The sequence below is a fragment of the Equus quagga genome, chromosome 19 (assembly GCF_021613505.1).
Source record: "Equus quagga isolate Etosha38 chromosome 19, UCLA_HA_Equagga_1.0, whole genome shotgun sequence".
Lineage (NCBI taxonomy): Eukaryota > Metazoa > Chordata > Mammalia > Perissodactyla > Equidae > Equus > Equus quagga.
Genome location: NC_060285.1, coordinates 14,980,553 through 14,996,073, shown reverse-complemented (window position 1 = coordinate 14,996,073; position 15,521 = coordinate 14,980,553). Strand labels below are relative to the sequence as shown.

General features: G+C 43.0%; 1 protein-coding gene across 1 annotated transcript in view; it reads right to left on the bottom strand.

Moving 5' to 3' along the window:
• SYN3 (synapsin III) overlaps positions 1-15,521 on the bottom strand; it is a 453,079-nt gene that overhangs the window by 417,206 nt on the left and 20,352 nt on the right. The window lies entirely within an intron of this gene.

Sequence of the window (15,521 nt, the reverse complement as noted above, 5' to 3'; positions counted from 1 at the left end):
GAGCATTATTTCCACTAGCAAATTACTGGAAAGTATCTCAGCATTCGATCACAGGAGACCAAATAAATAAACTACAACACGGTCACAGGGAAACCTTCTGTGGCTATGAAAAAAGGGGGACTTAAGAAGGGATTTTAGTAACATAGAGTAAATTTCATGCTGTAATTAAATTAAAAAGATCATGATACAAGATTACAAGTACAGAATGACTACAACCCCATAAATGTTGAAATAACAAAACTTTGGAAGCAAAATCCATCAGAATGTGAACAGCGATGGGTAATGCGATTTGGGTAACGCAATGACATGCCTTTTTTTTCTCTTTCCACTTACCTATATTTACCAGATTTTCTAGAAGATATATTGCTGTGGACTGAATTGTGTCCCCCAAATTCATATGCTGAAGCTCTAACCCCTAGTGTTCTCGTATTTGTAGGTGGGGCCCTTGAGGGGTGATTAAGATTAGATGAGGTCATGAGGGTGGGGTCCTTGTGATACAGTTAGCGCCCTTGTAAGAAGAGACACCAGAGTTTGCTTTCCCTCGGCCACATGAGGACACAGGCCAAAGCCAGGAAGACAGCTGTCACCAGAAATCACGACGGCACCCCCATCTCAGACATCCAGCATCCAGAATTGTGAGAATAAATTCTGTTGTTTAAGACAGAGTGTGGTATTTTGTTACGGCAGCCTGAGCAGACTGATAAACATATGTATTGCTTTTCTGAACAGAATAAAAATAAGTTTTAAAAAAACCCAAATGGTTCAAACGACATCAAAATATCCCACTGGGAAAAAGGATTATTTAAACCATGTGATTCAACCCCGCTTATATTATTTGTTAAGATTATTTTATATTTTTGCTGGGGTAAAATTTACTTAAGGTGAGACATACCGTACGTAAGTGTACAATTCTTTGAGTTTGGATAAATGTATACATTGGCATAAGATTTATTATATTCCTATCACCTCAGAGTGTTCTCTTGTGCCCCTTTCTGGTCAATCCACACGTCCTCATAGGCAAACCCTCTTCTAACATCTGTCACCATATATTAATTTGACCTATTCTTGAACTTCAGATAAATGTAATCATGCATTATTCTTTTGTGAATGGCTTCTTTCCCTCAACATAATGGATTTGAGACTCAGCTATGGTGTGCGTCAAGAGCCATTCTGTTTTTTACTGCTGAGAAGCATTGCACTGATGAATAAACCACAAATTGTCACTGCATTCTCCTGTTGATGGACATCTGAAATGTTTCCAGTTTGGAGGGTATTGTGAATAGAATTGCTCTAAGATTTTTTACTTGAATATTTTTGTGCAGTTGGGGGGGTGCTTTTCTTTGGGAAAATACTTATGAGTTAATTTGTTGGATCATATTGTAGGAATATGTTGAACTTAATAAGAAACTGTCAAAAACTTCCCCATAGTGGTTGTGCTATTTTGCACACTTCATTTCAGAGTTCTGGTTGTTCCACATCCTTACCAACATTTGGTTGTTGTCTGTCTTTTTCTTCTTAGCCATTCTCCTGGGTGTAAAATAGAATCTCACTGTGTTTTCAGTTTATTTTCTCTGATACCTAATAAGGATGAGCAACTTTCATGGTCTACTGGCCATTGACACACCTTCTGTGAAATATCTGTTCAAGTCTTTGGCCCATTTTAAAAAGGAGGGTTGCTTATATTTTTGTTATTTATTTGTACAAGTTCTTTATACGTTCTGGACATAAGTCTTTCATGAGATATGTATATTGTGAACATTTTCTCTCACTCTCCGGCTTGCCATTTCGTTTCCTTCATGAGCAGAAGTTCGACAGAATAATATAACTCTTACAAAAAGTGAATTGTTACTTGAGATAGAAATATCCAAGTGAGAAAAAAAATTATACCCTAGGATGAGACCACACTTCCATATTTTGTTATTAGGAATGTTTTATATATACATGCAAAAATGTATACAGGCATTTGTTACATATATCTACAGATGTTTTGCTAAACAGAAATTTAAAATTTTATGAAGTCCAATTTACCAAATCTTTCTTTTATGATTAGTCCTTTTTACGTCTGCTCTTAAAATCTTTACCAACCCCAAGGTCACAATGATACTGTCATAATTTCTTATAGAAGCTTTATAGTGTTAGCTCTTCTGTTTAGGGCCACAATCCATCCAAACTGGATTTTTGAAGGGTGTGAGATAAGGTTCATTTATGTAGTTTTCCAGAGCTATTTATGAAAATATTTTTTGCCCAACAACTTGCTTTCGTGGCTTTGTTGGCACCAATGGACTGTACATGTGTGGGTCTGCTTCTGGACTCTTTATTATGCTCCATTGATCTGTTTGTTTATTCTCGCACTGTCTGGATTACCGTGGTTTTACAGAAAGTCCTAAAATCAGGTAAAGTGAATCCTCCAATTGAGACGTTCTTTCTCAAGCTTGTTTTGGGTATTCTAGGTCCTATTTTCATATGCATTTTAGTGTCAACTTGTATGAAAAAGTCTGTCGGGATATTGTTGGGATCACATTGAATCTATGGCTCACTTTGGGTAGAACTGACATCTCAACAATATTGAACTTTCCACTTCATGAACATGGTAGAGCTCTCGACTTAGTCAACCTTCTTTAGTTTTTCTCCGAAATGATTTGTGATTTCCAATATAGAGGTGTTGCACGTATTTTGTTAAACTGATTCCTAACAATTTCTTCTGGTTTTTTTTTTTTTAATGGTATTTTAAAAGACACTGTTTTCTAAGTTTCATTTTCCAATTGTTTGCTGCTAGTACCATATATTTGCCAATTATTGTCAATATATTGACCTGATAAATTCAATTATGTTTCTAGTGGTTGTTGATAGATTTCTTAAGATTTTCTATTTAAACAATCACATAATCTACCGATAGAGACATCTTTCCTTCTCCTTTCCAATCTTAATGCCTATCATCTCTTTCACTTCTCTTATTACAGTAGCGAGGACCTCCACTACCGACTAGAAATGATGAAGGCAGACATTTCACCTCGTTCCCAATCTTAAGGCGAAAATGTTCACTATCTCCCATTAAGAAGACATTAGCTGTAAGTTCTTGTAAATGCATTTTATCAGATTGAGACAGTTTGCTTGCAGTCTTAGCTCGATGAGAGTTTTTATCATGAATAGATGTTGAATTTGCCAAGTGATTTTCTAAATTGATTGAGAGGATTATGTTTTTAAAAATCATTTATTTGCTTAATGTGCTGAATTACATTGATTGACTTTCAAATGTTAAACCAAACTTGCATTCCTAGGATAAATCCCATGTAGTCACAGTGAATTAACCTTTCTACATATTGCCGGATTCGATCTGATAATATTTTGTTGGGGATTTTTGTGTCCACCTCCATGAGAAAAGTTGTCTGTAATTTTCTTTTTTGGTAATGTATTTGCCAGGTTTTTGGTACCAGGTATTGACCTCACAAAATATATTGGGAAGTGTTCCTGCCTTTTCTATTTTCTGAAAGAGTTTATGTAATATTGGTAATTTTTTTTTCTTAAATTATTGGCAGAATTCAATAGTGAAGCCATCTGGGGTGGATTTTTTTCTTTGTTGGAAAGTTTTTAATTATGAACTCAAGCTCTTTTATAAATCTATTCATATTCTCTGTTTCTTGTTATTTCAGTATCAGCAATATGTGATTTCAAGCAATTTGTCCATTTCATCTCAGTTGTAAAATTTATTGGTATAAAGTTGTTGATAATGTTTTCCTATTATTCTTTCATTTTCTGTAAGATCTGTAGTGATTTCCCTGGTTATTTCTGATACTGGTAATTTGCTTTTTCTCTCTTTTTGATTAATTTATATTGCTAGGAAATTATAAATTTTATTAAATCTTTTAAAGAATCAACTTGCAGGTTCTTCTATTTTCTCCATTATTTGTATTCTAATTCACCTTCTTCTGCTCTTTATTACTTTCTCTCTTCTCCTTACTTTGGGTTTAAGGGTTTAATTTGTTCTTCTTTTCTCTAGATTATTAAGATAAAAACATAGATCATTAATTTTAAATCTTTCTTCTTTCTAATATAAGCATTTTAAAGCAATGCATTTCCCTCTATGCACTGTTTTAGCTGCATCTCAGAAATTTGACATGCTGTATTTCCATTATCATTCAAGTTATTCTTAATTTGTGATTCTTTTTTGACTCCTGTATTATTTAAACATATGTTTAATTTTCAAGTTCCAGTGTTCTTTCAGGTATTTTATTGTTATTGCTTTTAATATGATTCATTTGTGTTTAATGAACATAGTCTATAAGGTTTTAATCCTTTGACATTCATTGAGATTAATTTTATGCCTCAAAATGCTCTATCTTGACGAACATTCTATTTGCACTAGAGAAGAACATATATCCTCCAGTTTGGGGGTGTAAAGATCTATAAACATCAATTTATATTGTAAGTCAATTTCCCCAGCCAGGAAGCTGGCTCTGCCAGGGTGATTTGCAGGCAGGAGGTTTACAGGAAAGTGTTCCCATGATTAACAACTGTGGGCAAGCGTGAAAAGCAGAAATGGGCTGAAAGAGGGGTGGAACTGGACACAGTTTTAACAGAGGCCTCAGTTGATCTTATGGGGAGCAAGGAGCTGGGGCGTCTCTTTAGATTTCCTCATTTTCCAGCCACTCTGCCAGCCTGTACTCTGTCCACTGACTTGTCAAACCAATCAAACTGCAGCTTCTGCTTGGTTCTAGCTGCTCCACACCATGTGCACTGGGAGTGCTTTCAGGGAAGAGCCATAAAAACATGGATTTCACATAGTGGGTGTGGTTCCCTTCTTTCAGGGGTCAAGTCCCCTCCAGATTCTACCTAATTTTAGTTTCTCTCCAGGAACCCCAAACAGTTGTTTTTAAATATTTTATACTAAGTTTATAATTATCTTCTATGAGAGGGTTAGTCCAACACAAGCTACTGAGTCATTCCTGGAAGCAAACCTCTTCCGTTTCTTAAATACTGGATGGAAAAGTTAACAAAAATGTTAGAGTTGGAGAGTCCTTAGAGACTATTTAACAATCCCTTCTTTAGGAACTCTGGTCAACCTTACACTGGTGGGAATTCTCCACCTTCAGAAGAATCACCTCATTATCTTCTAACCAACTCCAATGTTAGTCAGAGGCTCCTCCTGTAACTTCTCCCCTCTGCAGGCTCCAGGGGAGGTTATAGTCAAGTAAAGGGAGGCAGATAATGAACAATGAACAAATATTTATGGATCGGGGCAAGCGCTAGTGAGGAATACACAGAGTAGTGCCATGGAGATCAACATAGGGGAGGGTCAAGGAAGGCCTCTCTGAGGAGGTGACCTTTAAATTGAGACATGGAAGATGAGGGGAAAAGGAAGTGCATGTGCAAAGGCCCTGAGGTAGGAACAAGCTAGGCACATTTGAAGAATAAAGGCCAGCTCAACCAGGAAACAAAAAGGAGATTTTTGTAAGAGAATGCTTAGAGAAGTAGAGAGGGGCCAGATCATGAAGGGCCATACTGAAAATAATTTTGATTTTAATCCAAGTGTGAAAGTAAGCCAGTGGAGGCTCAAAAACAAGAGAGAGACATAATCTAGTCTAACCAGCCACTGTGTGGGAAACAGACTGTGGAGGATGTCTATGGAATGGCCAGACAAGTTAGGAGGCTGTTGCAGTAATTTGTGTCCTTAGACATGAAAGAAGAGAGTTGGATTACGAGATTTGTAAGGTGTCCTTCTGTTCCGTGAGTCACTCACTTCTTGTGCCATTAGACTCTGGATATCTCTTCAATGCTAAGCTTAATCTGACGGCAGGACAAGGCGGGGATGAGACGGATTCTGGGAGGAAAAGAGGGGCAGGAAGAGTCTCTAGGACTGAATCCAGTGGGCTGGCGCAGTACTCAGCCCCAGGCAGCCCCACTAATGGCCACTAGAGGGCAGGAGTGACCGCACCAGACAGGAAAAAGAAAAAATACTTTACAAAGCAACTTTGCAAGCTTACTTCATGGAGGATGTGGCATGAAGGGAGACTTTCCTGGGAAGGGTAAAAAAATGGCTGGAGTCTTCTCAGACTTGGTGGAGCCACAAGACAGAAGTGAGATGTAAATCACAGATACACAGGTCTTGCATCAAAGAAGGAAAAACTCCGTAAGAAGGAGAGCCACCCACAGGGGCACGAGCTACATTGGGAAAAGACGAGCAATTGATCAGCCTGGACAGGAGAGTCTCATAGACACTCCAGATTCATTTCCTTGCTCACCCTCAGATGAATTTATGCACCTGGGCCTCCGAATTCCGCCCAGAAGTACCACTATCCATCCACTGACTTAGGCCAGAAACCTGAGTCTCATACTTCGCTCCTTCTTAACCCTCACTGATTTCAGCCACTCAGTCACCAGGCCTTGCCAATTACGTCTCCCCAAACATCTCTCATATCTTCCTCTCCTCTCCATCATTCCTACCATAGTCTTGCTTTACGTGCTGCTAAACTAAAAACCAGGCCAAAGACCTTAACAGACACGTCACAAAAGAAGGTGTACAGATGGCAAATAAGCACATGAAAAGATGCTCCACATCGCACGTCATCACGGAAATGCAAATTAAAACAACAATGAGACACCACTACACACCTATTAGATTGACTACAAGCTGACAACACTGACAACACCAAATGCTGACGAGGATGTGGAGCAACAGGAACTCTCCTTCATTGCTCCGAGAATGAATGATGGTCCAGCCACTTTGGAAGACAGTTTGGCAGTTTCTTCCAAAGCTACACATACTCTGACCACATGATCCAGCAACTGCACTCCTTGATATTTACCCAAAAGAGTTGAGAACTTATATCCACACAAAACCCTACAGACGTAATTGCCCAAACTTGGAACGAAACAAGACATCCTTCAGAAGGTGAATGAATAAACGAACTGTGGTACATCCAGACAATGGAATATCATTCAGCAATAAAAATAATAACAATAAAAAATGAGCTAGGAAGCCATGAAAACACATGGAGGAAACTCAAACGCATATCACTGAGTGAAAGAAGCTAATCTGAAAAGGCTACATGCTGTATCATTCCCACCATATGACACTCTGGAAAAGGCAAAACTATGGAGATGGTAAAATGGTCAATGGTTGCCAGGGATTGCAAAGGGGGTGGGGGTGGGGTGGTGAATAGGCACTGCACAAAGGATTTTTAGGGCAGTGAAAATACTCTGTATTACTATGATGATGATTACATGTTATTATACATTTGTCCAAACCTGTAGAATATACAACACCAAGAGTGAACCATAATGTAAACTATGGACTTGGGGTGATTACAATGTGTCAGTGTAGGTTCATCAATTGTAACAAACGTTCCACTCTGGTGGGGATGTTGATAACAAGGGAGGCCATGCGCATACGGGCAGGGAGCATATGGGAAATCTCTGTACCTTCCCCTCAATTTGTTATGAATCTTAAACTAAAACTATGTATTACTGAAAAGAAAAAAAAAGAGAGATCCTTCAAGTGTAAGACTTCTGCCAAAGCCAGGCTAAGAACCACCATGGCCTCAGTACTCTGGTGCTGGACCCAGCTGGACAGTGAGTGAGCCTGAAGGTTAAGCTCACAGACCTTGGATCCAGACTAACTGTGTTCTAATCCCAGCCCTGCTACTTACTACCTTCACGGCCTCAGGTAAGCTTGCCCACCTCTCTGTGCCTCAGTTTCCTCATCTGTAAAATGGGACTAGTACCTACCTCATAGGGTTCTTGTGAAAATTGTGTCTTAATATATGTAAAGTATCTAGAACAATGCCTGGCCATGGTGAGCAATCTGTGTTAGCTGCTGTTATTCTGACTGCTTTTTAGACAGTGAGTTTCCCAGATCCAGAAGGTTTGACAGTGGGGACAGCTTTGGTTTGGGAGGCGATGTGGCAGGGGCTGCACTATTTATACGAGAACGGGCTTTGGACAGATCTACTTTGAGACCCAGTCTGCCTCTTGTGGCTGAGTAATGTCCTGGCCACAGATTCTTTTTTTTAAATTATTTTATTAAGGTCATAATGGTTAATAACATTGTGAAATTTCAGGTGTACATTATTATTTATCAGTTTCTATATAGACTGCATCGTGCTCACCACCAAGAGTCTAATTTTTATCCATCAACATACACATGTGCCCCTTCACCCCTTTTGCCCACCCCCAACCCCCTTCCCCTCTGGTAACCAGTAAACTGTTCTTTTTGTCTGTGTGTTAGTTTATCTTCCACACGTGAGTGAAATCATACTGAGTTTGTCTTTCTCTGTCTGGCTTATTTCACTTAACATCATACCCCCAAGGTCAATCCATGTTGTTGCAAATAGGATGATTCTGTCTTTTTTATGGCTGAGTAGTATTCCATTGTGTACATATAGCACATCTTCTTTATCCATTCATCACTTGATGGGCACTTGGGTTGCTTCCACGTCTCGGCTATCGTGAGTAATGCAGTGAACACAGGGGTGCATAAGTCTCTTTGAATTGTTGATTTCAAGTTCTCTGGATAACTATCCAGTAGTGGGATAGCTGGGTCGTATGGTCAGGCCACAGGTTCTTAATCTGTGAAGTGGGCCTACTTAGTAAATCTCTGCCCTTCCTACTCCACAGGTGTTTGAGCAAACTTCACTAAACATTTACTTTTTTTTAAGTTAACATAGAGTAAAATTGACTTTTGGGTGTGCAGTGCTATGAATTTTAATGCGTTCATGTTCCCACCAGCACAAGGAGGGTACAGAACAGTCCCATCGCCCCACAGGAAACTGCTTTTTCATCTTTAAAGCAGTCTGCAAATGTCAGTGGCGTGGTGTTTCCCAGACTGACACCTGGATCTCCTATAATGATACATTGGATAAAGAATATTCCAGGCCAGGCGCATTTCTTAGAAAATAAAGGAAGAAGATAAATTCCAATGATTGAACTTCCTGTTCATCGAATGGCTTTGCACAGGCTGTTCCTTCACCTGGAACATTGTTTCCACGTACACCAGCATGGCCCAGCCCCTGCTGTCCCTTAGATCTTTGGCAAATGTCACCTTCTCAGCAAGGCGTCCCCTGACCAAGCACAGTTAAACTGTCTGGAACTTCAGACCTCTCCTACCTTACTCCACTTGTTCCTTTTTCCATAGCATGCATTGCCTCCTATAAACTACATAATTTACTTATTTTGCTTACTGTGGACTCTCTGCTCCCTCTGATAGAATGCAAGCCCCTCGAGAACAGAGATCATTGTCTGATTTGTTCCCTGATGCATCCCAAGCACATAGAAAGATGCCTAGCACACAGTAGGGGCTTAATAAATATTTGTTGAGTGAAATGCTTTCGAAAATAACATGAATGAAATTAAACGATCCTTGCCTTCCGTTTGTGAAGACTAAATGTGTGGTTACATAAAAGCAAGCAGCCATCCCAGTTCCTGACAACAAGCCTGAATTGAATCCAAGTTGGGACAATGCGAAGGACTATCTGATTTCATTCCTCAGTGAGTTCATCCCCTGTGTAAACACACCAGGACTCAGAAATTCTCTCTCCATCTGCTGCTCAATGAGCGCTGAAAGATTTCCTTTCTCCTCCCCCATTAGGAGCCAGCATTTGGGTAATTAACAGCTGCTAGAACTCTTTCTGCAGGAGCAGAAAGTTTAAAAATTCATGGAGACAACATGGGCTGGGCTTCATCAATATATTGATGAGCACAGGCAGCGTGGGAGTCTAGGGTGAGCCTGAGAACCCAGGGCATGTGCCACTCAAGTTGCAAAGCTAAGAGATGCTTAACTTCTTGAAAACATGTCAATCACGCGTCTGCTGAGGGAGCAGCGCCATTTCCACATGCAGACCTGCTGGGCCTTTCACCCTCAGAGCTCATTTCCAGCCACATCTACATGAAAGTGTGCGCTGTCTTTGATGAGTTCAGATCCACTCACAGAGGCCTTGATCTCAGTGAATGGCAACACTCTCACTCCCACAGACACCGTGGGTCCCCAGCCAAAGAGGATTCGGGCTTCGGAGCTAGGATTTGTGAATGAGTGAGGCTTCCTCACCAACGACTCCCTCCCTTTGTTGGAGAACACCCCAGGGTGCCAGGAAATTTTGTGGGAGAGAGTCTCCTAGAGATCAAGAGAAGTGAGAGTCTTCCATTCATTCGAGACCTTCCTCCCCAAGCCACAAATGCCAAAACAGGGTCCAAAAAAATGGTCATGTTGACGAACATTTACATCTAGCAAATTAAAGCTTTTAACCTAAAGTTATAAAGCAATGATAACTGTATTATCCACAGAATAATCACAGGGTTTATTTACAAACAGAATTTACAGAGCTCTCCAGGCAGTGCTAGGTAGGATCCGGACACAAGCTTGGCGCTATCTGACAATCATGCCGGCTTGCCTCTGATTTACCAAGACCTTCCTAGGAAGGTCACATCAAAAACCTAAACGGAGGCTCTTGATAACCTGAGGCCTGGAGCTAAATGGTCATCTTGGGCCCCTCTGTGATTGCTGCCCACGAGAGGACCTTCAAAATAAATTAAGGTGATCTTTAGTGACGTTAACTTGCTGTAAAATAAACCCTAGATGGGTTTTTGAGGTATATTTTTCAATATTATTTCTAGGCTTTTTCATTCTAAACTGGGGCCAGACAGGGGCCCACCTTGGTGATCATCTAGAATGCTGGCCCCCCTGGGCAAGATCCTCTCCTGAGGGTGCCCAGCTCTGCCTCCGTCTCCGCTTTGTACTCGCGCCAGCCAGGCTCGACCCCGAAGGCACCACTGAGCTCACGGTCCTCTAGTTCTTCGGTTCTTCTTCCGTCCTCCATGGATTCTCTCTTACCTGGCTCTGGGATCCAATCCCATCTCTCTCCTCCCCTCATTGCCAGGCCACCTTCATCTCTCACAGGTGCAAGTGCTACAGCCTGCGGGAACATCTTCCCTCTCCAGTCCCTTCCTCACCTCTCGGGCACTTAGACTAGACATATCACATCACTTCCTGCAGAAAACTTTCCGGTGGCTGCCCGTGGCCTCCAAGACAAGGTCCTTCACATTCAGGCTTGAAACTCCAGCCCTCTCACCTCCTGCTTGGAGCAGACCACTCCTTCCCCACCCCATCTTCATCGCCCTTCTCTGCCTAAAGCTCATCTGTTGACTCACTCTTCAGGATGCCTTCCTTGAACCTCTGCTCTACATACGCCAAACGTATGGGGCTCACTGAACGTGGCGGGCCCTCTGTCAAGGACCACTCTCACACATGCAGCCATCTCCACTTGAGACAGCCTTTTTCTCCTTCGCAGCACGGTTAACTTGTCTCTCCTTCCTTCAGAACTCATCTCCTACATTAGTTACTCAGGACAGCCTTCCTGACCAGCCCCAGCATGCTCCAGGCTGGGGAAGTTCGAGTTCCTAGAAACCACTCTTGGGTTTCTTTCCATGATAGGCTGATTGCTCAGGTCTCAAACTCTAACATGCTCCCCTATGACCTGGGATGCTTTCTAACAACACAAATTCCCAGGCTTCACCCTCAGAGGCTCTGACTCTGTAGGGTGGAAAAATGGTCCAGAATCTGCATTTAACCAGCTCTCCAAATGATCCAAACGATTTGCCGCAGTTGGTCCGTGCGCAGCCTTCTGAGAAACGCTTCTCCAGACCAGATCTCCAAAATGGGAAGTGCACCCTGTGGGGACTTCCAAGAGGAGACGTTGGACCGCAGGAAAAAAATTGTTTGAACTCTTATTTCAAAATCTTTGATCTCTCTCCTAAATTTCTTTTTTGTGTGTACCTTTTATGGACACAATATATTAGTGAAGTATTCGTGATTTGTAAAAAAATAAATATGCCAATTTCGTAGTTTCAATTATCAGCCACAAGTCTTTACTCCTCCCAGGATCTACACAGTTTGCAAAGTGACTTTGCGGTTCCTTCCGCTAGAAGCTAAGTGACTCCTTTGCCCACTGACTTTGGGCCTGGCCATGGGACTAGTTTTGGCTGATGGAATAAAGGTAGACCTAACCGTGCACCACTTCTGCGCCACGGACCTAAGAGACCCCATGTGTTTCTACTTGCCGTCTTGTACTTCTGCCATTGCCGTGACCTGTCCATGGCTTGGCCCAAGGATCCAAAAAGGAGGAGAGACTCATGAAGACCTGGGCTGGAGCTGCCCCTCAGAGCCACCCAGATGAGCCCAGCCAAGATTAGTCAACTCCCAGTCTACCTGACGAGATATGAGCAGAAAAAACGCTTATCACCCATGCCATTGAGAGTTCATGGCTGTTTGTTATGTTGTGGCTCCTGATACCGCGATGATTGGTTCAGACTTCAAGGTCACTGAGGGGAGAGTCTGTATTTCAGCTCTGCATCCACAGCAACTTGTGGGCCCTCAGTAAATAATGAAATGAATGAATGAATGAATGAATGAAGGGAGTCTTTCTCTATTTCCTGAGAAAATTCTAATCAATACTCTCTGTGGCTCTGTTTGAAAGGATTTAGGACTGACTCACTTTTCCAAAACCAACTACAAGGGCTGAGCTCCTGGAAGTCCTCAAGTCACCTTTTCTGCCAGTCAGACTCTAAGCTTAGTGTCCAAGGATACCCCAGGCTCACGTATAATCCTGAGTCAAACTACTACCCCATCACTCCTAAAATTAAATCTCTGAGTGGCCCAAGGGCTGACCTTGGCCTGGATTCTTTTCTTTTCTTTGACCAGTTGGGCTCTCCATTTCACCAGATCCCACTGTCCAATTTCTCCCTTGAATCCGTAAGTGGGGTCCTGGAACCCTTCCTCAAGGACTGGCCCTGCTGGGGTCCTGTTGCCTCTGGGAGGATCAACCTCACAACTCCTGAGAGCATCTGAGATGCCTAGAGGTACAGCTGCCATGCCCATCTACCTGCTTGGAAACACAAGCCCTAGCCACTTCCAGAATCAGAGCTGACAACCCTCTGCCCCTTCCATCTCTGCCAAAGAAAACCCAGAAAGCCTCTGTGTCCTGATTTTGGTGAGAAAACCTGGCTATTGTATATATTGGGAAAAATTAGTGTCCAAGGGAACATCTTAGTCTCTGGGACATATCACTGTGGGCTGACTGTTCCCCATGCTCACAGCCCTGGAGCAGCATCTGCCTGAAGGTCTTCCTGCCCAGACTTCACTCTGCAGCAACAGACCAGAAAACAGAACACTTGGATTATCTCCAAATGAAGTCAGGAAGGTCTGAGGTTTGGCTAGGCCACTGAGGTGCAGTGTGCCTGGGAGAAGGGGGATGCAGTGGGAGTCTCTTGACATTGGGCAAGAAGGACCTGGAATATTCCCCCAGCAGAGCTCCCCGTGCCTCATCTTGCATGGGGCCTGCTCAGAAAATGCAAGTTGGGCAGCATCAACTCCATCCATCTACAAAGGGCACTTGCAAGGAGGCTCCTTCTTGGAAAAGGAACCTGGACTTTCCTTCCTTCCTTCCATCTTCCCTCCATCACATCTTCCTTCCCCTCCAGCTTTTCCTCCTTCCTGGTTCTTCTCCCAATTCTCCATCAAATCAGAGCTACTGCTTTTTCAGGAACTAATTTTGAATTTGAAAGGGACTTGGGAGTTGATACTGTTTCTTACTCAATTCAGAACTCCCTTCTATAGTGTTTGCGATGTAAAATTAATTGCTATCATTCGCTGAGCACCTATGAAGTGCCGCTAGAAGATATCTGTCTATATATTCCAATTCAGATATTAATTAGAATCCATCATACAGGTACTATCATTTCCTTTTAATGAATAAAATGATACCCTCAGAGGGGTTAAGTTACTTATCCAAGATGAAACAGCAGGTCAGTGGCAGAGCAGAGTGTTCCTGTCTATGTATGACAGTGCCTAAAATTCTGAAGTAGAATATGAAAGAGGATCCAGTTCAACAACCTCATGTTGTGAATAAGGAGACAAGAGCCGAGCAGAGAGAAGTGAGTTTCATTTAACATGGGATCATTCAATCACCCTAACAACCTTAGGAGATATCAACCACTGTTAACATCATCTCCAGTTTATAGATATGGACACTGAGGCACAGGGAGATGAAGGTATTGCCCAAGGCCTTATTAAATAGTGGAGCTTGGATCCAAGGCATTTCATTCAATGGTTTCAGACCATTTCAGACCATTCAAAGCAATCAGTCTGGGTCCTGGGTCCCATTTTAACTACACTATCTTGCCTTCCCAAGATGCACACCGGATCAGAAGCAGCCAAGGACAGGCATCGAGGGTGCCCTGTAGTGACATCCAGGAACCTGCCCTGTCCTCTCCAGTTTTGTTATCAGCAGGGACCACAGGGGGAAATCAAATTGCACGTGAGTGGAGGGAGCAGAGAGTGGCATGGCATCAGGATTTCATCGTGCTTATTATAGCTCCCTCCTAGTCACTCCTGGGCCCAGAAGTCATCTCTGCAATGCTAATCTGCACCAGCTTCAGAGAGAGCCATGCTGCTGGCCTTTCATGTGACCTAGGGGGAAGCTGAGAACGCAGCTGCCAGCGCGACCAGCAAAGCATTTGAACCCCTGCTGCCCAGCAAAAGGCAGACAGTCTTTTCAGGGCAACTGTGGTCAGATTGATAGCACTTAATTTCCAGCCTGCAGGCTGGGTGACCTATGATGCTGACTGGGCAGAGGGAAGGAGTATGTAAGCAGGGAGTCCATGCAGGTACAGCCCACGTGGAGGGATGATAACAAGGTGATGAGGGTGGCGTTGGTGGCATCGACTACCTTTTACTGAGCCTCTTCAAGGAGCCAAGGACTGCACGGATGGCCCATAGATGGTCCCCGACCTTCACAACAACCTTGCCCAGGAAGTGCTAACACTCCTATTTTACAGAGGAAGAAGCTAAAGTCCAGATGAGGAATAACTTACTCATGGTCCCTCAACTTGTAAATAATAATTACAGTTCCATCAGGCACGGTTCGAAGCACTTGATACATAGTAACTCATGCCATCCTTCCTCCACCCTCATGAGGTAGGTGTGCTATTCCGACCTGCACTGTACAGATGTGAACACTGAGGCCCGAGGTCACACTGCTGATAAATGGCAGAGCTGCGATTCAAACCCAGGCAACATGGTTCTGGTGGGCGTGGTCCCTCCATGGTATTAGGATGCAAACCCCAGTCTGTCTGGGGCCAGAGTGTACTGATTTTCCATCACATTGTGGGCCCTCTGGCCTCCATGAGCTGGAATCTGTCTTCTTGGGGGCCTTGCTGCTTAGTTCAGCTATACAGGGCTGCTTAGAGTTCCCTGGCCCCCATGCCCTGCCCCCACACCAGGGTTTCACATCTCTGCTCCCTCTGCCTGGCATGACCTCTTTGCTCTCCTACGTTCTTCAGCTGGTTCCTTCTGACTCAGCTCATCTCCTTCTCCTCTGGGGAGGCTTCCCTGACTCGTCTCACCAACCAATTAGGACTAAGAGAGCTCTCTGTGGCCCTGCAGAGCCTGGTGCATGGCCGTCACTGCGGCTTTGGGGAGGGACTAAGTCTAGCTGCGGACTCATTGAGTTGGAGATGGTGGTAGACAGAGCTGG